General features: G+C 46.9%; 1 protein-coding gene across 4 annotated transcripts in view; it reads right to left on the bottom strand.

Moving 5' to 3' along the window:
* Positions 1 to 19,955, bottom strand: part of Mtus2 (microtubule associated scaffold protein 2) — a 370,144-nt gene extending 350,189 nt beyond the window's left edge. The window contains exons 1-3 of one of the 4 annotated variants that reach the window (XM_052754545.1): positions 19,214 to 19,955; positions 9,998 to 10,068; positions 9,528 to 9,659 (exon numbers count right to left, since the gene is read on the bottom strand). The gene's annotated coding sequence lies outside the window, so the exon portion shown is untranslated. The remainder of the gene's footprint in view (positions 1 to 9,527; positions 9,660 to 9,997; positions 10,069 to 19,213) is intronic. The other 3 variants (XM_052754544.1, XM_052754543.1, XM_052754542.1) reach the window with 3 other exon arrangements.
* Positions 19,956 to 23,774: the final 3,819 nt, after the last annotated feature.

Genomic DNA, 23,774 nt, shown 5'->3' with positions numbered 1-23,774 from the left:
CAACAGGGAGACACACACTCACTTGGTTAGCTGTGGACACACACAAAACAAGGTAATTGTCATCTAAAAATATGAAACCCTGGGTAGACAGGCAGGCAACTGTTCTCTCTCCAGTGATCTCAGAAACAGCAAACAAATCATTGTGATAGGGAATGGGACGAAAATTGAGCACGCGGCATGGGGTTTTTTAATTTGACTGTATCTGTCTGAGTTCATGCCATAAAATGAATCGACTGTCTAAAGTCTTGTCTCCAAGATGGAGTAGAGACATCAAGAGATGCCGCACCAAGAGTAAAAGTTCTCTGTAGCAAAATTAAGCTTCATTTTTCTAAGTCCCTCCTGCCTCCCATGTTTCACATTTTAATGTAAAGAACAATCTCTGGGCAATTTATGAATTTAATATTGGTGTTGTCAAGAGAGCTGATCAAAACCCATTGCCACAAATTTATGAGCTGAACCTGGGGACGACAGGGTCCCCCGTGAGACCAAAACCACGCCTGGCCCAGTGGGGCCTTCTCAGACCAGTTGTGAGCTTGCCCCTTCCGGAACAGAGCAAGAGGCAGCCATGCCTTCTACGCTGTCCTTGGACCTTGGGAAAACTAAGTCTGGCTGGATTCTACCTGCACCCAAACACTGGATGGCGCCCCCTGGCCGAGCAGACCTCATCATTATCAGGGTCTCATGTCCACACAGTGCTTCATTTTCATCTGTCTCTCTGGGTGAAGTTTACGGCCATCCTAGCTTCATTTCTGTTCTGTAAGAAAACTCCTAACATAACAACTCACAATTCCATCAGTGTGGGGAAGCCAAGGCAGCAGCAACCTGAAAGAGCTGGTCACAGCCAAAACCACAGTCAAGAGCAGAGAGAGGTGCTCAGTCACCTTCCTGCCCCCCTCCCGCCCCCGCCCACGCTTGTACACTTAAGGGTCCCAGCCCAGGAAGTGGCATTACTCACACAGGGTGGGTCTTTCCACCTCACTTGACCCAATTAAGGAAATCCCCCCACAGGAATGCCCTAGAAGGCCAACCTGACCTAGGTAGTCCCTAGTTGAGACTCCCTTCCCGGGTGATTCTGCACTACCTCAAGTTGACAATTAAAATTAAGCCTGACAACAGGCACACTAAAAACCTCTTTCAGCCTCCTGCTGGGTCAGAACCACCGCAGAGCCCGGCAGGCATCCGTGCCACCACCCGCAGCTGGGAAAGAAGGGGGATGGCTCTCCGATCCCTACTGTCTGCTCCAAAAAAAAAAAAAACCAAAAAAAGTGCATTTGTCCCTGGGTAGGAGTTTAGGCACGTGCTCTGCCTCTCAGCTACAGCCCAGTTCCACGCCTGGGGTTTCCGCAGAACACTTTCTCCCGGCATTCTTTTCGCGACCCACTCTTCGCTGTTTACACTCCACCTGACAAGGCGCTGTCTGTCCCTGTAAGTCCCCCCCCCCCCGCACCCCCTACCCCCCAACACACACTCCAACAACGAGCCCAAGCAGAGAAAAAGGAGGACCTGCATTGAACGAGATTTCTAGGGAGAGTTTCACCAGGGACAAACGGCTAGAGCCGCAACCTAGCAAACAAAAGTCCGAGGCAGGGAAGGGAGATTTAAAAAAAAAACCAGCTCTGGACAGAAGACGATGAGCAGACAGGAAGAGGCACCATGGTGCACGCATAGAAAAGTCTGGCTACCGCAGAGGATTCAGGCCGGGAGTGGAGAAAGGCTGGGATGAGCGTGGGAGCGGCTCTCCCGGTCAGAGCGGCAGATGATGGGCCGGGGAGCAGAGCCCAGGGATGTCTGCGCTCCTCGCTCTGTAGCATCAGGTAGTGAGTGGGTCCTGCTCTCAGCCAGCTGAGCCTGCATTTCCTCCGAGGACTCTGTCAGGCCTGCTTCTCCTATTATAGGTTTGTGTCGAGTCTGCTTTTTGGCACAGCTGTTTCCTTCATAGAATATTCCTCTGTGGCTGTAGCCCGAGTGGGCTTGCCGGATCGTCTGCAGCGTTTCTGCGCGATCAGCTTTTCCAAAGGAGCTGACGCCAGAGTCGACTCCAGCACTTTCTCCCGCTCCCCCTTGGAGAGCAGGTGCCTTACTTTTTACTAACCTAAGGCTTGCTCTGAGTCTTAGAGATGACTCTCAGGAACCTTGACAGCAACCACTGTGTAACCGTGAAGCATGAGAGAAGTATCTAGAAAACAAACTACTACTGTTTCCAGGATCATAGCAACAGCGGTGGGTTTGTGTATTCCCACAAGTGCATATGAATTGGGTTATGTAACAGAGTCTGCCGGATCCTGGCATACATTAGGAAAGTTCTCAAACACGCTAAGCAGTAATCAAAACAATTTAACTTACGGATTAATAAATAACAACAAAGTTGTTACAGGGAAAGAAATCATATAGCAGAATCCAAAATAAAACAAGTCAATAGAGAAAACTCATAACCACGCTCCCTCCTCCCGCCTGCCCTTCAGCTCCTTCTGTTCACAGTCACTGTGGTGACTAACACTGATGGCCAGTTCTAGGATGGAGAATTTCCCAGGAGTTAAACTTCTGGACACATCTGTGAGGGGGTTTCTAGATTTGGTTCATTGATCAGGGAAGACCCACCCTAAATGTGGTGGCTCCGTTCCATAGGCTAGGATCCTGGACTGAATAAAAAGCAGAAAGTGGGTGTTGGAGAAATGGCTCAGCAGCCAAGGGTACCAGCTGCTCCTGTGCTCCTGCAGAGGACCTGCATTCAGTTCCCAGCATCCACATGGCTGCTCACAACCGGCTCCAACTGCAGTTCCAGGGGAAGCCGATGCCCTCTTCTGACGTCTGTAGGCACTACATGCACATGGTGCACAGACCAAAAAATAAAAAAAAACAAACCAAAAAAAAACCAAAAAAACGCAAGCAGATAGATGATAGACAGACAGACAGATGATAGATAGATAGATAGACAGATGATAGATAGATAGATAGATGTAAAAGGAAGACATTGAAGTGGGCGGAGCCCATCTCTCTCGGCTTCCTGGCAAAGGACCAGCTCCCTTACAGCTATCTACACCTGTGCTTTTCCATCGTGGCAGACTACACCCCTCACATAGAGTCCTTCCTCCCGGAAGCTTCCTTGTCCAGTTAGTCAGTCACTGCAGTGAGAAAAGGGACCAACACAGTCACGGCTTTTGGGTTGTTTTCTCTACATTATGAACAACAGTATCAGCTTTTCACCTAACCCAGTTTCTCAGCCATGGCACTGCCAACCTTCGGATGAGCAAACGTTGTGAAGGACAGTCCTGTGCATGACAGGACGATCAGCAGCATCCCTGACCTCCAATCGCCACATGACACAGTGGCAATCATGTCTCTCCATACTGACAAGGACCCACTGCAAGAAGAAGAATCATGGAGTTCTAGACCACTCTGGCCTAAAATACACACCCATCAACGGCAAAGAGACTGATGGGGAAGGAGGCAGGCCACAGCAGCACAAAAAAGTCAATAAAAATATCTACTGCGAGATTCCTCTGACGGACTTTCTTATCATCCCAATAATCACAGGCATAGTGGCATGCACTTATAATCCCCACACTCAAGACACTGAGGTGAGAGAATTCCAAGTTTGAGGTTAGCCTGAACTGCACATGAAACTATTTATAATCAAATTGATTTTTGGCAAACTGTACTTTTATTTTAAATAAATAAAATCAACAAGTATAAATAAAATAGAAACATCAAAATATAAATAAATAGAAAACAAACAAAATTTAATTTTTTTAATTAAAAAAAAAAAAAAAACATGACCCAGAGTGTCACTAAATTCTTATACTCTCTTCTACATAGCTTGCTGATGTAATGTCAATGAGCAACTAAGATAACATGATATCCACATAGAAAAACCGAACAAGGGGGCTGGAGAGATGATTCAGGGGTTAAGAGCACTGGCTGCTCTTCCAGAGGTCACGAGTTCAATTCCCAGCAACCACATGATGGCTTACAGCCACCTATGATGAGATCTGCTGCCCTCTTCTGGTGTGCAAGCAGAACACTGTATACATAATAAATAACTCTTTTAAAAAAGAAAACAAGCCAGAATAAGGAACTGTATCAGGGACTTCTACTACAAAGCCACGTTACGTTAAGGAAGTTATATGCCATGAAGAATGATGTCCAAGCGTCCAGTTCCTCCAATGAACCATTGTGTCCGTGTCTCAGCTCTTCTGTGCACCACTGAAGGAGGGGGGGAGGCTGTAAATCTTCCCGTCCCCTCCCACAGAGATGAGTAAAAAAGCACTCTACCCCAGAGCAGCAAGATCCTCAGTTGCTTCATCCGATCTACAAATACTGAGTAAGCACCCAACACATGTCAAGCCGCCATTGTCTGAAGAGCCAGGAAAATGGATGGGAACAGACCAACAGAATCCCTGCCAAGATTCCACTATATAAATGGAAAAATAAAAAAACAAAATCTCAAGGGGAGTGGTGGCGCATGCCTTTGATCCCAGCACTCGGGAGGCAGAGGCAGGCAGATCTCTTGAGTTCAAGGCCAGCCTGGTCTACAGAGAGTTCCAGGATAGCCAGGGCTACTCAGAGAAACTCTCCCTGTCTTGAAAAAAAAAAAAATCCTTCCCTGGCAAGAGCAGATCTTACGTCATGTCGTCAAAAGGCCGCTGGGTTCCTTCTCCAGTTGTTTTACTGAACCAAGCTAGCCTGTCCGAAGCACAGCTATAAATGGATCTCCCTGTGTGTGAGCCCGAAGTTTTTGCCCTAGGAAACCACTGCCAAGGGACCGATGTCGATTCAGGCTCTTGGTTCGAGAAGGAAAAAAAATCCACACTGTGTTCAAAATTTTTTGAGTGGAAGCAGCAACCTCACCCAAACATTTGAAAACCAATCTACCCATTTTCAGTTCCTCTGCAATTTCTGGGATCACTTCAGACAGGGTAAACCCCTTTGCCACCACGACCATGACCAGGGACTTCCCCAAGGCTCCAACTATACCTCGTCCCTAACGGGCAACCTGCTCAGACACCACACAGGTGCCTGCTTCCTGCTGCTAAAGTGAATCCATTTTGTCTACCTACCAGGATACTTACCCAACTAATTACCAGAGGCAGCACAGTGCCAACAGGACCCTGCCTCCTGTGTGTGCCCTGGTGACCTAGTTACTAAAATCTGGCCTCACATCAAATGGACCGCAGAATTAATCCTCCACTTCAGAGGCTGTACAGCAGTATACAGACAGTGGTCCCGGAAGAGAGCATCCCAGAGCCCCCTATAACAAAGGGACACAAAGAGGCTTATGTGATTGCTATCATTTCAACAGAATTGCCCGTGAGACACTGACTATAAGTCCCCCCACCCCCAACAATCATTTCCTAATATTCCAGGTCCTGCCACTATGGATTTAAATATTCAAATATTTGGTGTTTTCTTCTGCATTTTCAGCCTAAGGAATAAATACGTTAGAAAACAATTGCCCTTACCCTCCCTGAATGGATACTTTCTAAAAACCTGGTACATCGAACTTATTCCTGGGAGTCATTTTATTTTATTTCTTTTAATTATATTTGTGTATTGTGCATGTGTGGGTACAGGCTCGCATGTGAAAGTCCGAGGACAGTATGTGGGAGTCGGTTCTCTCCTTCTCCCACGTGGGTCCCGAGGACCAAACGCAGGCCACTGGGCTTGGAACCAAACCCTTTGATCCAGACATCTCACTGTCCTCCTGAGGGTTGTTCTAAAGCAGAAAATGAGACTTATACACACTGGGTTTTTTCCTAATGCTCCAGATATGAAGCTATTTCGGTCACGTTTGGCATCTAGGTATTTCAGAATCAGAGTGGAGAATCAAAAAAACAAACGATCTAACAATCTCTGGGTGGCCGACAGGTGCCTCTTGTCTCACTTATTTCCAGGATGGCCCCTGGCCTTGTTCACCTTTTATCCTCTAATGACAGAATTATCTGCTCCGTTTGGGACAAGACAGACTAGTCTGGAATGCATAGCACCACAGAAATGATTTCTGACCTTGCCCTGGCTAGCTTGCCAACTTGACAGAAGCTAGAGTCATCTGAGAGGAGAGAACCTCAGTTAAGGAACTGCTGTAAGATCTGGGCTGAAGACAAGCCAGCAGGGCATTTTTTAAAAAAAAAAAAAAAAAAAGATTTATTTATTTATTATGTATACAGAAGAGGGTACCAGATCTCATTACAGATGGTTGTGAGCCACCATGTGGGTGCTGGGAATTGAACTCAGGACCTCTGGAAGAGCAGTCGGTGCTCTTAACCTCTAAGCCATCTCTCCAGGCCCCCAGGCATTTTCTTATTTAGCGACTGACAGAGAAAGATCCAGCCTATAGTGAGTGGTACCACCTCTTGACAGGTGGTCCTGGGTTCCATAAGAAAGCAGGCTGAGCAAGCCAGTAAGCAGCACCCCTCCATGGCCTCTGCATCAGCTCCTGCCTCCAGGTTCCTGCTCTGTTTGAGTTCTTGTCCTGACTTCCTTCCTTCCTACGATGTGTTAAATATAAGTGGAATACACCCTTTTTTCCCAAGTCACTTTCAGTCATGGTGTTGTATCACAGCAACAGAAACCCTAACTAAGACAAACCTAACCGAGAGGAGTCTGCCCAAGGCCCACGGGTTTAGTCAAGTGAGTGGTACCTGGCTGCAGTCCCAACTCCCCTCTCTCCACGAAGGACACACCTTCCTGCCTATGGCTGTTGTGAGAAATGAGGTGTGTTCTAGACCCCGCACAGCACTGAGCAAAGCCGCTTCCCTTCCCGTAGAGGTCCTGACCATGGGAATGGCGTAAGGTCCTTCTAACTAAGCATATACCAAGCAGAGGACTAGAGGAGACCTAATGGTCCCCACCATGGAACAGCCCACTCACTTCCCTTTCTTAAAAAGCTATCCATCCTGGTTAAATCTCAGTTCCTGTCAGAGATACATATCTTTACACAATCCTCAAACCCGATATCCTCTTAAAAATAAGCGGCACCATTATTTGAACTGCATAGTGATAAGACACATCAGACCAGCATCAGATCTATCATTCTGTTTCATTTTAACATTCATTAAGATGCTGCTTGCAAACATTTCCCTCGGTGTTTTCTACAAGTAAATGATCATCCTCCCTGCTGAAAGGTGAGGGAAAATGAAACACAAAATTATTAGTTCAATATCACAGGTGCCAAACATCAGCTCCAAAAATGTCTCCATTCCCCTACTCTCCATGGTACTTTAAAGACAAAGGAAAAACCAAACACAATAACTCAGGGTAAGCTGAGAAGCAAATTCTAGAGGGGGTGAATACCATCAGCCTCCCTGATTCCACTTTCCTTCTGTGTGCTCTGTCTCTCTCTCTCTCTCTCTCTGTCTGTCTGTCTCTCATAAAAAATGATATGAATTATCTTTTCTTCAAAATGTTGATTATTTGTGTGTTGAGAGGGCAGGGAGATTCCAGACATAAACAACAGAAATTCACCCAAAATCTCACTGATTCTCCTAATTACCTTCCTCGGCTTCTGTATGAACAGTACCAAGTCCTGCACCACGCAGAGACAGGGAGGACCCAGGTCACGAGAATAACATAGGAATGACATGGGTGTTCACAGGAGTGATGGTTACTGCCCAGGCCTGTTCAGGGTTATTCTCAAGGCAAGATGTACAGATGCACTGAGCAAGGCATCCCTGGGAAAACTGCTTTAGAGCCCACCATCCCACAGGGCGGGCCCTGGAGTTCCAGGCCCCAGGGAAGGGAAGCTGTACATCTGAGGCCGTGTATTTTCTGTGTGTGGTTTGACATGCTTTGTTTCAGCAACTTGTGTGTGCGCACACATGTGTGCAAGGTGTGTGCAGGTGTGTACACATGTCAGCATATGCCCATGGAGGCCAGAGATCAATCGTGTGTCCTCTGTCACTCTCCACCTTATGCTTTGAGACAGGGCTCTGCACCTGGAGCTTGCCAATCAGTTAGACTGGCTCCCCAGTGAGGCCCAAAGGCCCTCCTGTCTCTACCGGCCTCCAATGCTAGCATTACAGACATGGACCCAGCTTTTTAGGTGGGTGCTAAGGATTCTAACTCAGGTCCTCATGCCTAAACGGCTGACTGAGCCATCTCCCCAGCCTCTCTCAACAACTTTTCAATCACTAATCATATGCTCCTACCTTCTACCTATCTGGCCCCAAAGTACTGTGCCTTTTCTCCCGTATCTGCCTATCAGTATCTACCAAGCACACATCAACACTGAGATAATAGCTTTCAATTTCATCAGAAGATTCATTATGAAAACTTGCAAGGAAGGAAGGGCTGGTCGTTATGAACACACTCAACATCCTGAAATCAACTTCCTGGTCCTAAAGATAATGCAGGTTTAAGCGGTCTTTGGAAATTAAAGTACCACACAGCTGGCAGCTCACCTGACTGAAGTGGGATGGGACCTGAAAATATTCTTTATAACACTTTCCTAGTTTGCTTTCTGTTGCTGTGATGAAACACTCAACAAATCTGGAAAGGAAAGGGTCTATTTCAGCTTATACTTACTGTCTATCATCAAGAGAAGGCAAGACAGGAACTCACGGCAGGAACTGAAGCAGGGGCCACAGCTGCCTTCCTTACACAGCCCAGGACCGCCTGCCCAGGGATGGTGCTGCCCACAGTGGGCTGGACCCTCCTACATCGGTCAGCAATCAAGAAAAGTGTCCCCACAGACAGGCTCACAGGCCAAGCTGAGAGAGGTAATTCCACAAATGAGGTTCCTTCCTTCCTGGGTGTGCCAAGATGACAACCAAGCACAGAACTACAGGGATTAGCCATGAAGTTCATTTCAAAGAGTTTCCATTTTCTTCCCCAATTTTACCCCCAGAAAGATCAAACTACCCCAAAACTATAGAAGCTTTCTACACGTCTGTTAAATTCCTTTCAAACCACCTAAATGTTCAATAAAAGCCATGCCTCAAACTCCTAATTCCATCCTCCATCTCCTATGACTAGAACATAATAAAAAGCTCCCTTCCCCACCCACCATGAATTAGGTCTGAACAAAGCAGAACTGCCTGCAGGGCGTTCAGACTGCACTGTGGGGAAAGCCACACTTAGGAGGCACTTGCTACTGGGACTTCAATTATTTTTTAAATTGTATCTTCCTTAAAATTTGGATGCATTCCTGATAGGTAATTTGACCATTTGCATTATAATTTTCTAGCATATGGTAATAAAGATTCTTTTTCCAACGATCGGTTTAGTTCAACAAATTTCCAATTAGATGGGAATGAAATGTCATATGGAAGGAATGCTTTTGTCTAATTTGCACATAATGCCATATGGGCTACCCACCACCGCCACTCCCACTCCCACAAAGCTTTTCTCAAATGTCTGAAACTCTCCATGGCCATGGTTGCTCACTATAGCTTCCGAAATTGGTTAAGTAGGTTTTGTTTAAAGAGCACTGACCCGCCACCCGGATGGCTTTGCTCTCTTGGGTTTGGGGTTTTTTCATTCATCAGTTTCTATTTTTGAGAGAGAGGCAAAGCAGTTCAGCCTAAACTTACTATAGAGCACAGGCTGGCCTCCAGCTGGCAGTAATCCTCCTGCCTCTGCTTCTAAGTGCTGGTTCTGCACGGAGTTTACCAAGTCCCATACGCTGCTGCAGCTCCTTGCCTCATTTCTGTCTGTCGATGTGACTATGATAACAAGATAACCTTTTGTTGCAGTAGATTAATTACCACTAAGAAAGAGACGTCTACTACATCTTTAAAATCATTAACAAAACATGAAGCTTGAACTTGAGTTCCAATTGCCATCTGAATGCATTCTTCACACTTGTAAAAAGACAAAATGAAATAAGTTTTTGTGTGAGAACTCATTTTCAGTGGCTTATTTAATTAATGATATCACTTACAAAAATAAACAAATAAAAACAGTGGCAGCTATTGACCGTGAGATGCCAGGAAATGGGAGGAACTCAAGGGGGTGATTGCAAACAGAATAATAAACCAAAGAGGAGTGTGTGTGAACTCACCTTGACCCTCCAAACAAGCTTCCGGGTCACTGGTGACGATCTGGTCTAACAGACAATCCAGCTGTGGAAACCTGAGAAAGAAAAAGATAGAGGAAACACAGGAGAGAGTCAGTAAGTGTGCTTGTGAGCGACAGCATTGTGATAATGCATCCTGTTGAAACGGAGTTCGAGCTGAGTCCTATACAGTAATTACACCACTTTTCCCGTGGGTACCATCCCATGAGCTCCTGTGGGCTAAGTCTAGGAGCTGGGGGCTACTTAATCTTATTTTCTGATTAATCCTCTGTGGATTACAGGACTACATTTTCTCTCTGTCTTTATCCCTTGAGTAGTTAATGATCTGAAAAATGATCATCAAAACCCTCGCAGAAATGAAATATTTGAAGAAGTTGACATCTTTTTTTTTTTTTTTTCATTTTTCGAGACAGGGTTTCTCTGTGTAGCTTTGCGCCTTTCCTGGGACTCGCTTGGTAGCCCAGGCTGGCCTCGAACTCACAGAGATCCACCTGGCTCTGCCTCCCGAGTGCTGGGATTAAAGGCGTGCGCCACCACCGCCCGGCTGACATCTTTTTTGTCTGAGGAAACATGCCTCTGATGTGTGATGATTGTGTCCATTTTGTGGCTCCTCAATGTCTTAAATGCTACAAAATTTATCCTCATCCATGTTTATTTTATTTTACTTCAGGAGAAATTAAGAATCAATGGAACTATGAACCCTACAACATTGAAAATATTATTTACATCCTTTAAAAAGCTATTTCCAAAAAAATTAGCAAAAAAAATTGCTTTTCTTTTTCCCAATTATATAGCAAGATTTGATAAGTAGTGGAAAAGACACAAAATTCTCTCCAAAATCCTACCGGGATAGATATCACAACATTTTTGCTATTCTTGGGTTGAGTGACACAAGAATCAATTTTCAACCATTTTCACCTGAACAAAACTGAAAATTCAAACGTTTTCTGAAAAAAAAAAAGCCAAGATTGGAGGAATGATATTATAGACAATTAAATTTATTTATTGCTCAAAAATCCCTCAATTTTCTCCCATACGTCAATGTCTAGGTGTTCTGCCCATCACCAATGATGCCCAAAAGACAATACAGAAATTCTCTCCCAATCTGGAGGTTTCTGTGCAGCTTTTCAATTCTTTCTCTCCACCCACAGTCAGTGGCAACGCCTTCCCAGCTTCTTCCCTGCAGTGCAGGAGGTCTCCCTCAAAGCAAAGCTGTGGCCAGGAGGAGGCAGAGGCATCGGGGAGGCAGAGGAGGGAAAGAGAGCTGGACCGAGAATGGAGGACAGGGGGTGGAAACAGGGAGCAGGTGCCCACGTGGGAACCATACACACACTACACTGAGGAAATTAAGCGGGTCCAAAGCCAAGCCCAGATGGAATGAAAAGAATTCACTCCTGTCTGATAATATATTAATAGCCTGTCTATCTTAAGAACTACCACAACACCCCACCACTACCGCCATGCCACTCCCAGAATAATTCATAGTACGCACAGCACTGTTGGAACGCAAACAGAAGAGCAGCCACGTGAGTCCCTAGGTACCAAAAAGTTACATCTTCAAAAAACGTGTTTCCTTATGAGTGGGAGCAAGGAAGGGCTGAAAGCATTTCCCTCCCACCAGGAGACCCACTAAATCAGCAGCTTACCACTGCTCCTTCAGTTTTATCTGGGTTATTTTCACTTCGTTTGCATAGAAGAGCACCCTCCTGCCAAATAAACCTACTGATCTCTTGAGTGCCGGTCACCTGCTTTCTGTCCCCTTTTCTAAGCTGATTCTGTGAGGATAGAATCTAAGATCAAAATACAGTGCCAAAATTGCCACTGAAACTCTGCAGAGCAATGAAAGAGTTTCAGTCGGCAAGCTAAGGAAAATCAATCATTTCCTTCACGATCCCGTCAGAGTTCTCAAAGAACGTCAGGGGTCATTAAAGAAGGTGCCATGTAAAAGTGACATTCAGAGCCCCCCCCCCCCCCCGCGCGGTGTCCCTAGAGTGGCTTCACCTCAAAACAGAGACTTTGTGACGGACAGCGACCACGGCAAAGCTGAAAGTCAGTCTGTCATCAACCGTGGTTGAGGGGGAGCCCTGATAACCAGAGAAAAGCAGGTGTTGTTATGGATGGCCACACAGAGCTACTGAAAACGAAACAGCTCTGATCACTTGGAAGTACACAACCCACGGCAGAGAGCAGCCCAAAAGTGATTGTTTGCTAATAAAGAAACAGGGGCGCAGAAGACAGCTCAGCTGTTAAAGGGCTTGCCGCACAGAGCAACGCGACCCAAGTTCGATCCCTGTCACCCACATAAAGAGCTGGGTGTAGCTGTGACCTCTACACTAGGGGAACCGAAGCTCACTGGTGGCCAGCCAGCCTAGCTTAATTGGCACATGCTGGGTCCCAGTGAGAGACTCTGTCTCGAAATGCAAGCTGGACAGCTCTTGTGGAATAACACCCCAGGCTGATCTCTGGCACACATATAAGCTCACAAATGAAAACATGTACGTAAGAGTATAGACAAAGTAAAGGTGTCCTGGCTGGTCTGTGAAGATTATGTATGCATGGGTGGAAGCCAGATTAAATAAGGACATTCTGTGGAGGCTCACAGGCTGCCTAAGTAGCAACTGGTCAACCTCATACAGAGGAACCCTGGGGCACTGGGAATCACCCCTGCGGCCAGAGTGGTGTCTACAGACTATGACCAGCAACAGAACATGGAAGCTGATGTAACACCCTGAGACTCATATAGAAAAGGAGATAGACTTTGCACAACCAGAAACAGGTATCTACACACACAAAACAAAACACTGAAGGAATTCCCAGGTGCCAACCCTAAGCTTGATTCTTATGCTCTGTCTTAGTTAGGATTTTACTGCTGTGAAGAGACACCATGACCAAAAAGCAAGCTGGGGAGGAAAGGGTTTATTTGACTTACACTTCCACAGCACTGTTCATCACTGAAGGAAGTCAGCACAGGAACTCAAATGGGACAGGAACCTGGAGGCAGGAACTGACACAGAGGCCATGGAGGGGTGCTGCTTACTGGCTTGCTCCTTAAGGCTTGCTCAGCCTGCTTATTTATAGAATCCAGGACCACCAGCCTAGGGATGGCTCCACCCATCATGGGCCAGGCCCTCCCCCATTGATCACTAATTGAGAAAATGCCTTACAGCTGGATCACATGGAGACATTTCCTCAACTGAGGCTCCTTCCTCTCTAATGACTCTAGCTTGTGTCAAGTTGACACACAAAACCAGCCAAGACATGCTTCAAGGACGTATATTCTTGTTCTCTGGGTGCCCCTGGAGTGCAGGCACATTGAAGAACCAGTATGAACTTATTGTATGGAATCTACCAGGGAGATGGTCTCTATAGTCTCAGGGGTCCCGGGTGGGAGCACCACTAGTTCCCAAAATCTTCATAATAACCCGGCATTTCAGAACCCCTGTCTTGCAGAAGACAAATGGAAATGAGAAAAGGCAATGCCTTGTCTGCATGCTGAAGCAAGAACATAAGCCCCACTGCACGGATTCCCACAGCTTACTAAGAGGAAGAGCAATCCAAGCTCCCTTGCAGGTGGCTTCCCGTAGCTCAGCCCCCAGCTCCAGCCCAGCCACACCACTCCCTCCGCAAACCACTCACATGCCTGGCTCCAAGTAAACCAAGCTCCTGAGAACACGCTAGCTGCGCTGCTGCACAAACCCCTGCCTTTCCTCCTGCCTTCTCCTGAAGTGCTGCACCCTTCATCTCTGGAAGCGTCACCTATCAAAGCCCTTCTTGTCCACCCCAGCCTGACCCACAGGACTGACCACTTCCTCCATTAGATTCTGTAGTAATGAGAACAAGGACATCATGCCTGTCCATAATTACGGATATCTCACCACAGCAACGGGTTGTGTTCTTTTTGAGAACCAATGTGAATAAATGTCTTAGAATTAATAAATGCAGTGCTAGAGATGACGTCAGAATTTTGTGTACACCGTGATATGTTTCTGGAAGCCTAAAGTCCGCTGTAAAAGGCTCCAGGGCAGCAGCCATTCACTCGGATGCGGCTACTGAATACCTGAAATGCAGCTTTCTTAATATAAAATACAGGGTTTTGAAGCAGAGGCAGGCAGATCTCTGAGTTCCCGGCCAGCCTGGTCTACAGATCGAGTTCCAGGACAGCCAGGGCTACACAGAGAAACCTTGTCTCGTAAAACCAAAAAATAAAATAAAATACAAGATTTGGGGGTTGTGAGATGGCTCAGCAGGTAGAGGAGCTTGCCACCAAGTCTGAAGACCTGAGTTCTATCCTTGGAACCCAACTGACTCCACAGAGTTGTCTACTGATCTCTACACATGTGCCAGGGAAATTACCATTTTATGACTATATTAGATATGAACTAATGAAATACACTGTGACTAACTCTGTTTGGTTTTACTTGTCAAGGTGACTACCAGAAAGCATTACATGTAAGGCTCACATTATATTTCTGTTGGATAGAATTACTCGATAGGTAGAGGCAGTCTCATCTGTTTTATATAAACAAATGAATAAGAAAAGTTTTGCTTTTTTTTCTATTTTCACTTTTTTTGAGAATTTCATACATGAGTACCCATTATATGATTTCTACATCATTCTCTCCCCTCTAACTCTTCCTGTGCCTCCTGCCTCTCACTCCTCCTCAAATTCATAACTTCTTCCTTAATTAATAGTTACACACAAAAAAAGAAATATAGGTTAAATATTAATTAATTTCTTTTGTTTCGGGAGTGTCCAACCTTTTGACTTTGAGACACATGTCACCTGTAAAGTTTATGCTTCAGAACAACACAATCAAAGTTACAAAAAAAAAGTCTCAATGTTTTAAGTAAGTTTACAATGTTGAGCCATATTCATAGCTAGATTTGGTCACATGCAACCGGCTGCAAGTCATGGGTTGAACACTCCTGTAAGTATTCAGGCTCTGGTATTTTGTTACAGCAACAGAAAGCTAGCAAACTCAGGGATGGTAATGGTTTTGTACAGAATAAGTTTAATGTCATATAATGTACACATCATAAAATCCACCACATCATAAAGATCACCACTGGGGTCTGTTGTTGGGGGGATGGTTGTTTTGAAAAGGGGTCTTGTAACATAGCCTAAGTGTTGAAAGGGCAGATCTTCCAGGCCAGAAAACAAGCCACAGTTGAGGAGAGGGTTCATAAGGGGAGTCTGGTGGGTTTGGTGAAGGACACTGTCTTTGTCAATGGGTGGGTGATGGGTGATGGACAATGGATGGATGATGAATTGTGGCTGATGGATGACAGGTGACTGGTGATGGGTGATGATGATGAATTATGGAGGATGGATGACAGGTGACTAGTGATGGGTGGTAATGATGATGATGGATGATGGATGATGGATGATGGATGACAGGTGACTGGTGATGGGTGATGATGATGAATTGTGGAGGATGGATGACAGGTGACTGGTGATGGGTGGTAATGATGATGATGGATGATGGATGATGGATGACAGGTGACTGGTGATGGGTGGTGGTGATGATGAATTGTGGAGGATGGATGACAGGTGACTGGTGATGGGTGATGATCATGATGATGGATGATGGATGACAGGTGACTGGTGATGGGTGGTGATGATGATGAATTGTGGAGGATGGATGACAGGTGACTGGTGATGGGTGATGATCATGATGATGGATGATGGATGACAGGTGACTGATAATGGGTGATGATGATGATAGATGATGAATTGTGGATAATGGATGACAGGTGACTGGTGATGGGTGATGATCATGATGATGGATGATGGATGACAGGTGACTGGTGATGGGTGGTGATGATGATGAATTGTGGAGGATGGATGACAGGTGACTGGTGATGGGTGATGATCGTGATGATGGATGATGGATGACAGGTGACTGATAATGGGTGATGATGATGATAGATGATGAATTGTGGATAATGGATGACAGGTGACTGGTGATGGGTGATGATCATGATGATGGATGATGGATGACAGGTGACTGGTGATGGGTAATGGACAATGGATGGATGGTGAATTGTAGATGATGGATGACAGGTGACTGGTGATGGGTGATGATGATGATGAATGATGAATTGTAGATGATGGATGACAGGTGATTGATGATGGATGGATAACAAATTGTAGATGATGGATGACAGACAATGGATAGAAATAGATGACAGTGACTGATGATAGATGAGCGCATAAGGCATGTGCTGGTGGGAAGGGTCAAGATGGGAAGATCTGAAGACATTCAAGTTCCAACATAAAGTAAAAATTGGTTCAGTAAAGGAAACCCACCTCAGCTCTTTGCAAAAGACTCCCTCTCAGGCATTGTTTAAAGGCTTTTACCTGCTGATAAAACTGCCAATCAGACAGTCTGGTGGCTCATCTGGTCCTTCCCAACCTGCCTTGCTTCTTGTGGGTTATTTCCCAAGCCTGGGTTTGTTTGTACACTATTTAAAATTCATACTTGAGAGAGATGCTAAGGAGTTTGTACAGAAGGTCCCCAACGAAGCTAGTGCTCTCTGTTCCCATTTTTTTAATGAGTGTCTTTCCGTGGTTGTTTTTTTCTTCCTTCTTCCTTGGCAGCCTGCCTCTGAGATGGGGACGAGCTGCAGCCCTTTCCACATATACCTTAACCTAATGCTGTATTTTCTCCAGATTACCTCAGATCCAAAAAGAAGTCCTGAGAGATTACAAGACATGGGGCTGGTCTCCAGGAACCTGTGTGGTGTCAGTAACTCTATGTGGTTTCAGAGGGACTGGGAAGATAGCTCAACAGTTAAAAGCATTGGCTGCTCTTCTAGAGGGCCTCGGTTCGATTCCCAGTACTCACATAGTAGCTCACAGCCATTTTTAACTCCAGTTCCAGGGGATCTGATGCCCTCTTCTGGCCCCCATGGGTACTGCATTCCCACATGGCACACATACATGTAGGCAAATGCTCACACCCATAAAATAAATATTTTTTTTTAAAAAAAGGCTATTTTATAAGGTAACATTTAAGCATAACTTAGCAAATGGAACAGTTTCGAGGATCATAGAAACATAGGTTTCTATACCTGGGGGCTAAGGTGGTGTCAAGAGAATCACCCCTATTTAAAAAAGAATCTAAGAGTCTAGCGAGATGATTCAGCAGTTAAGAGAACTGGCTGCCCTTCCAAAGGACCTGGGTTCAAGTCCCAGTGCTCATATGGCAGCTCACAACTGTCCATTGCTCCAGTTCCAGGGGATCTGACACCTTCACACCAACGTACATAAAATTAAATTAATTATTGGGGGTTGGAGAGACAGCTCAGTTGTTAAGAGCACTGGCTGCCCTTCCAAAGGACCCGGGCTCAATTCCCAGCACCCACATGGTAGCTCACACCTGTCTGTAACTCAGTGCCAGAGAATTTGACACCCTCACACCAATGCACATAAAATAAAATTAAATTCAAAAATTCAAAACTACATAGACAAACCTAAGTATGACCACATAAACACATGGCCAGTGCTCCTCCCAAGGGCCCCCTAAAGTAAGCCCAGGACAGGGCAGGGACCAGAAGCCCAAGATGTACCAGCTTCCCAGGCTCTGGACCTCTGCCAGAAGGTATAAAGGGCTACGGTATTTCTAGCCAGCATTCGGGTCTCCATAAATTGCTAAACAGAACAGTTATCTATTCCAGCAGCCCTCCCAACACTGTTCTTATCTCCTGTTCACAAACCACCATCCCTGCTGTTCCCTCTCATTTGGAAGCAGCAATTCATTATTTAAAAGAAAAAAACAAAAACCCATGTGTCTGTGTGTGTGCGTGTGCACTCAAGTGTATGTGTGCAAGCACGAGCCTAGATTTTTTTTTTAATCCATCCTCCCCCGCAATCTCAGTTCTGACAGCCTAGTTCGATGCCAATTATGTAATAGCCTAAGCAGGGAGTTTAACCGAGTACCGAGAAGCACTGTAGTAGGTCTTACATAAGCTCCCATGAAGCCTCGGTGAGCCCGCCCCAAGGTGTGGAAATGTGTGGACTTATAAAAGATGCCAGCTTTTGCTCTGTCCTTAAATATAACAGAAAGGCGTTTTGCATGTTATTGACTAGTTCCCACTCTGATATAGTATAAGAAAATGTCAATTCAGTGGGAAAAACAATCCTTGGTGAAACTTAATTTTTTTATCATGCAAACAAAAAGGAGCGCCCCCACAGGACTACTGAACTTTCAGGGCTCCCTCTGCACAATGCACTGTACCCCACTAATCCCCCCATGGGTATCCTCTGTGGACACATCAGTTTTTCTTTGCAGAAAAAACAAGTGAAAAAATTACTTAGATGAAACTAGACACAGGCTAGTTTCCAACACAAGTTTCTCTCCCTCCACTCCACCCGCAAGGCTGAGGTACCTCGAACCCACGGAGCCACACCTTAGGCTGCTAAGAAACTAAAAGAAGTGATGCTCACCAACAGTCTCACCGGACTCCACGTGACAATCGCCAGAAAACCATAAACATAACAAACACCATCACCCTGAGCCAGTCAGAACAGAATATAAGGGGGTGGAAAACATGGAAACGCCTGGACATTTGCGTTTCCTATGCTTCTCACTTTCATCTTTTTACCTGAAAAATAACTGTATGTGTGAGGATATCTTTAATAACTGTTAACTCACAATTAGCCAGTTCCACATGACAGCAAAATAAAATTACCTAATAGTTTAAAAGCCAAAAAGGCTGTGTGTGGGGAAGGGAAGGATCTATTTCTTTAAATCGCTTCCCATCGTTAGTCAGAGACGTCCCAGTGATTTGTATAACAGACTTCATAAAAACCTGTTCGTGTTTTAACCCTTGAAATTCTACCTTATGGATTTTTTTTTTAAAAGGACCTCGTGTCGCCTTTAAATGATACCGAAGCCATCACATGCTTATCCTGAAGGAAAGTTTTGAGCTAAGACAGAAATTATGGCTCCGACTTCCTGCACTCTTACATTCTCTGGTAACCGCTCTTAACTTTACCAACCAGCAAATATTTTTGTTAAGCTCTTACATAACAAAAGAGTGCAGGCGCCTCTGGCCCGCCGCCAAGCGTACTTCTCTGGGTGTTTGTATTTAAAATAGAACGGTAGTAGCATCACTTGCAAGCCTGTAGTTCCTTCCCTGCATAGCCTCAGAATGAAGGGGGGTTGGAAAAAAAAAAATGGATGTAGCAAGCCTTACCATTCTAGAGCTCCAAGGAAATAACACATCGGTGCTAAATTAAGACGAAGACACGGACCGAATTATCCCGAGCCGGGGGTGGGAGGGGGAGGGAGCTCGCTTCGGCTAACCCGCTGTCGCCTCTGAAACACGGTGCTCAACCTGGCATCCCCGGAAGGTGCGAGTGGGCTGCAGCCTCTCTCCGGCGGAGCAGAGGATGTGGGCAGCGGGGAGCGCGCTCCCTGATGCCAGAGAAGCCAGCAAAAGGAGCCGCCTCCGCCCCGCTCTGCACCTGTCTCCAGCCGGATCGGGACGCCGGGACAGGAGTCGCTCACCTGGGTCTGGAGGAGCCAAGAAGGGTGTGCAGAGAGGCCAGGGCAGCCTCCGGGAGCATCCCGGGCCGGGCTACCTCCGCACGCAGCTCCTTCGCAGCTGGAGTTTGCAACGCGCCCACGCGTCCAGACTCCTGACCCACCCGGGTCTTCTGCAACTTGACAGAGCGCGGGCAGAGGTGGCGCAGGTGGCGAGCTTGGGGCACCGGGGTACCTGGGGCCGTGGCCGCAACCAGCCCTCTCTCTGGCCCGCGCACTTCACCGCTGGGCACCGCCCAGGCCGCCCGGCTCCGATCGCAGGGATGGCCGGGGCTGAGGACGCCTCGCCGGACAAAGACGCCGCCGCTCCCGCCCACCCGCCAGCGAGGTGCGGTCCGCGGTGACAGCAGCCCGGCTGCAGCGGCCCAAGGCGCGCACCCCCTCCCGGCCGCCCGGAGATGCTCACGAGCCCCGGCGCCTCCTCTCGGCCGGAGCCCCGCGGCGGGGAGCCGAGCGCCCTCTGCCGGCTGGACGCGAGCCTGCAGCTCACGGGGCCCCGGCCGCCCGGAGCAGCCAGCCTCAGACTCCAGGGAAGAGAGAGATAGATAGCCCGAGGTCGCCGACCTAGGTAGGGCCCAGGCTCCCACGAGTGGGATCTGCTGTGGTCCACTCAGAAGAGGGAGCCGCTTCTGATTGTGCACAGCAGGAAGAATTGAGATCCAGGGGGAGAACTTGGAAGGGATGAAGGGGAGACCAAGGTGGTCTCTGCAAGGGTTGTGTGTGTGTGTGTGATTGTGTGCGTGTTAGGGGGAGGAGGGGTCTTTTTGTTTGAGACAGTGTCTTGCTATGTAGCCCTGGCTGGCTTGGAACTCACAAGGCATCCTCCTGCCTCTGCCTCTCAGCTGGGGTTAAAGGCATAGACCACCACCCATTTGCCCCTGGAAGGGCTGTTGGGAAAAGCAGAAGGCTCTTGTCTCATGTCTCAAAGCAAGTTTATTTCTGCTTCGTAAGTGACAGCTCCCCTCAGAAGTAAACACGAACACAGGACTTCGCAGTGGCCTTGCCGGTCTCCTGAAAACCGTGCACCTGGGCAGCCTGAAGACCAGCCCGGCTTCCGCAGCCTCTGCTTCACAAGGCTGGGGGCAGACTGAGAAGAATGAGGATGCGGTGTTGGCTGGTGGAGTGGGCTGCCTTGCTTGTTCGCTTGCTTACTCTCTTGGGAGTCGGGAAAGTGGCCTCCCTCCCCCCACCCAGCACTAATGTACTGAGCAAATTCTGATAATTTTATACCAGCTGGATTTTTGTACCAACTGGACTATGTAGTGAAGGGAAATCATGAAAGAGCACTTTTCACATGGCTGTCTTTTTAAATTATTCTATGTGGCCTCCCTTTTCTTCTGGAAGAATCTAGGGCACATTTTATCGCTTTTCCTGTCACCTTCGGGTGTTAACAAGCAGTTTGACTTGCTGTTATTACAAAGTCCAGTCCAATCTAAATCAAACTTTAATCTCATTTCATTCAAGCCTTTCTCATGCCCCTGCCCTAGCTCACAAACTCCCAGCCTGACCTAAACGTAAATAGAGCAGCCTCCTTCGCTGCCCTTCACTTTCCTATTAGGGTGTTCTGTGAAGCCTGGAGCCTGCGAGGTGGCAGGGATGAGGTCCTGACTCTACAGCTCCCTCCTCAGGCCACTCCCTCACAGGTCGATCCGGCCTTCTACCATGTCTCCTCATGGTGTCCTCTAACTAGAGAAGCTCTGGTTAGCCTCTTCCTTGAGCCTTGTCAGGGGGCTATCTCCAGGTTCAGGACTATCCCCGCACTCCAGATGACATGCATCAGCTTCCTCAGGCTCGTCTTCCCCCTAGCCCTGATGGCACCCTGTGGAGTTCACTGATCACCAACTGCTGAGCCAACAGAACGCCCTCCTAGCAAGTCCCTAGAAGAGACCAACACCTCTATTCCAGCGTGCCCCTACCTGGGCAAGGCACTGAGCTCCTGGGAGCATAAACAGCTAACGGCGTACCGCTGTGACTCCCCGGGATCTGCCAGGAAGCAGGGGGGATGCCAACATTTTGCTGGCTTTCTCTTTGTTTCCCGTTGATTCTGCCAGGGTCCCTAGACCATAGTATGGTGCTGTTCACACACTCTAGGTCCGTCCTCCCCCTCAGAGAATCCTCCCTGGAGAGGTCCTCATAGACACTTCCTGAGTATCCCACCCATCTCCTAGGTGATTCTAAATTGTCCAGTTGACAATGAAGATTAATGGTTACAGATAGTAACTCAGAATGGGAAGTGCGGGGCTGGAGAGATGGCTCAGAGGTTAAGAGCACTGGCTGCTCTTCCAGAGGTCCTGAGTTCAATTCCCAGCAACCATATGGTGGCTCACAACCATCTGTAATGAGATCTGGTGCCCTCTTCTGGCCTGCAGACAGAACACTGTGTACAAAATAAAGAAATAAATCTTAAAAAAAAAAAAAGAAAGAAAGAAAAAAGAAAAAAAGAAAGAAAGAAAGTACATATCCAGTCCTGTGGTGATATAGCATTCAAACAACACAATCCAGATACAACATTGTCCTACTGAGATTTTCCGTTTTTGGTTGGACGTGCAGACCTGGAAAGCCAAGTTGGCTTTGTTGTTTGTTTGATTGATTAATTGATTTGTTCTTAGTCTGAGCCTGCCTGGGTATCTTCTCAGAATTCCCAAACTACAAGACACCTATTGTTTCCAGTAGCTATTCCAAAATAAGCGGCATTTTAATACTTGTACATTTTAATTTACTTTGCATTTTAATATGTTTTAATGCTGTAATGGGGAACGGTAAAACAGAATTGAATGTTCTTTTGTAGGGGCGGAGGGAAGAGAATCAGGAGGTATCTAATGGAGGTCACCCGCCACTCTCGAAGCAGAGCTTCATGGGATGTGGATACAGGTGGTTTATTTTGGAAGGTGAGCCTAGGAAGCAGGTGCCATGAAATTAAAATAGTAAGACAGAGTGGTGGTTTGAATAGGTATGGCCCCCACAGACTCTTGTGAATGCTTGGCCCATAGCCAGTGGCACTATTAGGAGGTGTGGCCTTGTTGGAGTAGGTGTGGCCTTGTTGGAGGAAGTGTGTCACAGTGGAGGCGGGCTTTGAGGTCTTACAAGCTCAAGTCGGGCCAGTGTGACACAGTTGCTTCTGCTGCCTGCAGATTAAGATGTGAGAACTCTCAGCTCCTTCTCCAGCACCATGTCTGCCTGCATGCGGCCGTCCTTCCTTCCCATCATGACAATAATGGACTGAACCTCTGAACTGTAAGCAGCCACTCCAATGAAATATTTTCTTTTATAAGAGTTGTGGTGGTCATGGTGTCTCTTCACAGCGACAGAACCCTAACTAAGACAGCCGGTGAGGTGGATTGAATAAGAATGTCCCCCATGGGCTCATATATTTGAGTGCCTGGTTCCCAGCTGGTGGAATGTTGGGAAGGGTTAGGAGGTGTGGTCTTGTTGGAGAGTATGCGACAATGGGGTGGGCTTTGAGGTTTCAAAAGCCATGCCAGGCCTGCTGTCTCTGTCTGTGTGTGTGTGTGTGTGTGTGTGTGTGTGTGTGTGTGTGTGTGTGTATGTGTGTGTCTATCAGTCTGTCTCTCTCTGTCTCTGTCTCTGTCTCTGCCTGCTGCCTACAGATCAGGATGTCGAAGTCTCAGCTACTTCTCCAGACTATGCCTGCCTGCCTGCTGCCATGCAACCCGCCATGATGGTAATGGACTAACGCTCTGAAACTGTAAGCCAGCCCCCAATTAAATGCTTTCTTTTGTAGGAGTTGCCACGGTCATGGTGTCTCTTCACAGCAATAGAACAGTGACTAGGAAAGGAAAACATGTAACGTCCAGAGCATGGCTGAAGGTGTAGGCTCACACTCATGCAATGCCATGAGGATACCTAAGAAGCTCATAAAAGGCTTCTTGGAATGGTTATTTCAAAAGTGACCAGCCTGAGCTTTGATTTTTCTCTCTGGTTCCTATTCTCTGTTGATTGGAATTCTCTTTAGACCTCAAGTCCTCGAATACTCCAAGGCTTTAGAAAAACAGACAGCATCCTGGTGGTGGGAGACAGTCATCTTGAGCCCAGCTCACTAGACACATCCATCAGCGCTTGAAAGAGCGGAGAGCACCCAAGAAGATGTGGTACAGAGCATCAAAGGCTATGCTAGAGAACGGAGGTGAACCATAGGAATGTGGGCGGCTCAGCAGCTATGACTAATGAACAAAGAAAATGTACTATGTTCA

This window comes from Peromyscus californicus, unplaced genomic scaffold (genome assembly GCF_007827085.1).
Source record: "Peromyscus californicus insignis strain IS unplaced genomic scaffold, ASM782708v3 Scaffold_2__1_contigs__length_46816999, whole genome shotgun sequence".
NCBI lineage: Eukaryota > Metazoa > Chordata > Mammalia > Rodentia > Cricetidae > Peromyscus > Peromyscus californicus.
The sequence above is the reverse complement of the archived record's forward strand: the minus strand, read 5'-3'. Positions and strand labels throughout refer to the sequence as shown.